Consider the following 2,613-nt stretch of genomic DNA (forward strand, 5'->3'; position numbering starts at 1 on the left):
GCCACTGGGCAGTGGATAAGTGTGTGTTCTGTTGTTTCTTGAGCGGTTCTGCATCTAGGGCAAAGGTTGGAATTGGTGAGGTTGATGTGGTGTAATAGAGAGAATGTAGGAAGACCCTCGTTGATAGCTTTCCACGAGAAAAGTTGAATTTTAGGTGGACATGGTAACGTCCACGGAAATTTGGTACATGGAAGTGGATTTTGTTGTGAAATATTATCGTGAAGTATTAGATTATTATATCCAGAAGCGGTAGTGTTCCAACTTTTCGTAATTTAAAACATGGATAGAACAGAAAAATAAGACATCAAGAAAAGTTAAGTAATTTTCGTAAATTTTGGATTATAAGCATCTTACAAGCCATTGGGCAATAGTTTTCAGTGCCTTATTATAATGAAAGTTAAGTAACCTAAAACTCGTGAATGACTAGGTTGAAATCAAGGATGGACAATACCCTGGTCTCCATCCTCAGGGTAGTTTCTATGGCAATTGGATATCAAACTGTGGATATCTAACTGTGTTTTGCAGTATGACAAATTGTGATCTGCGACTGAATAAGAAACACCCGAATATAAGTAATCCGCGGTGGCTGTACACAAACCGCGGACAACTAATGTATTCATACATAATACGACAAAGTTTAATTTAATAATATAATTATCTGTATAATGTTATAAAGTTTAGGGTATTAATATACAATTAGGAGTCAAAATGTAATAATATATAATAATCTATATAATAGTATAAAGTTTAAAATATTAGTATAATAATCTATATACTATAAAGTTTAAAATATTAATATAATAATCAAAAACTCTTGGTGAACTGCCTAATTAGACCACACCACAAACCATGCAGAGAGAAACAAAACATAAATTCGGACACCATATTGTTCCTAGTACGGCGGGGCCCATCCTTCCTATCTCTACACAGTTTTTAAGTAGTTTAATTTGGGCGGTTCGGCAAGAACTACTGTATAATAATCTCTAAACTATTGTTAGTAGTCGAAAAACTGACAGTATTTAATAAAGTTGTAGTGGGCATTTCTTCTTGCACGCTGGTGGATAATGTTTTGGCGCGCGTTTTAACTTGGTTTGGGCGGCTCTTCATTGGACATGTGTTTAGTCTACTACCCAGTGAACTAATCCTCAAATTTTTGGTTTATCCATCCATTTTTCATATTTGTTGATTCCATAATGGGAGCAAAATGAACAAACTTCAGTATGTTCATCCACATGAACTGCTGTTAGTGGCATAACATTATTCAGCCACTGCTAGCATCTCCCCCATCTCTTTAGTCAGAGATCGCGACCATTAAACTCAATTCTTAGAATTAACACATATTTAGTTTGCTGATTTTATTTAGCCAGCTCCATGAGTGGACAAGTGAGAAAAAAATGATTTTTGTAGCGTGATGTCGGGGGGGGGGGGGGGCGTCTGCCTTATTTTTGTGAAAATATGAACAAAATGACCATTTAATTGATTATTTTTATGTTTTTCATTAAAAAACTATTAAAACGGGATTATTCGTTCAAATTGATTCCAACAAGTTGTCAATTCCCAGGATCGGAATTTCCGTGAAGATCTGATTGTTGTTAGGTTGATCGAGCCACTGCATTGGAGATATGTTAAGTAGTAGAACTGGTGAAATGGTTTCAGCAATCGGTCATACCAACACTAATGCACCAGAACCCATCAGAACTCTTTAGTTAAGCGTGCTTGGGCGAGAGTAGTACTTAGATGGGTGACCTCTTGGGAGGTCCTCATGTTGATTGCCTTTTTTGATTTTTCTGGTGTTTTTTTTTGTGTTTTTTCTTATGATGACCAGTGACTACTGATATGTGCAATATTTGCACTAGTTAGGTACTCAAATGCTTTGCTTTCTTAGTAGTTTTTGTATAATTATGCTTTGATTTTGTTTGTTTTGAATTTCTTAGGTGCTTGAGGCTATCTTGACCAAAAGGAAGTGGAACTAGCTCAAATCCGAGATTTCTTTACATCATCTTGAAGAGGACGAAAAGACGAAGCTGGCGGCGAAAGAAAGGACTTCCCAAGATGGGTGACCTTTTGGGAAGTCCTCGTGTTGATTGTCTTTTTTGATTTTTCTGGTGTTTTTTTTTTGTGTTTTTTCTTATGACCAGTGACTACTGATAGGTGCAATATTTGCACTAGTTAGGTACTCAAATGCTTTGCTTTCTTAGTAGTTCTTGTATCATTATGCTTTGATTTTGTTTGTTTTGATTTTCTTAGGTGCTTGAGGCTATCTTGACCAAAAGAAAGTGGAACTAGCTTAAATCCGAGATTTCTTTACATCATCTTGAAGAGGACGGAAAGACGAAGCTGGCGGCGAAAGAATGGAGTCAATCCGACGTCGTATGAAGAATCTACAAGCATTTGAAGCAAGCCAAAGTTAAGAGAATTGTGAATGCACAGAATTTGTAAGGGCACCTGCCTAAATTACTAAAGGCAACCGCAAAAAGGAAATAAACTGTTAGTTTTCTAGAACTGACAGTTGAGTGCTGTTGATGTGCTGGAGGTTGAGCTGAGTTACGGACAGAGCTTTTCTGTGGTTAAATGGCTACTGCCATTATCGGCCGTGGATGATCAATGGTGCTG

At 36.9% G+C, this 2,613-nt stretch overlaps 1 non-coding gene across 1 annotated transcript; it reads left to right on the forward strand.

Moving 5' to 3' along the window:
- The first annotated feature begins 1,655 nt into the window (after positions 1-1,655).
- Positions 1,656-1,774, forward strand: LOC113300766. Its single transcript, XR_003335915.1, has one exon. It is a non-coding gene; the product is annotated as a 5S ribosomal RNA (ribosomal RNA).
- The last annotated feature ends 839 nt before the right edge of the window (positions 1,775-2,613 follow it).

This window comes from Papaver somniferum, chromosome 7 (genome assembly GCF_003573695.1).
Source record: "Papaver somniferum cultivar HN1 chromosome 7, ASM357369v1, whole genome shotgun sequence".
NCBI lineage: Eukaryota > Viridiplantae > Streptophyta > Magnoliopsida > Ranunculales > Papaveraceae > Papaver > Papaver somniferum.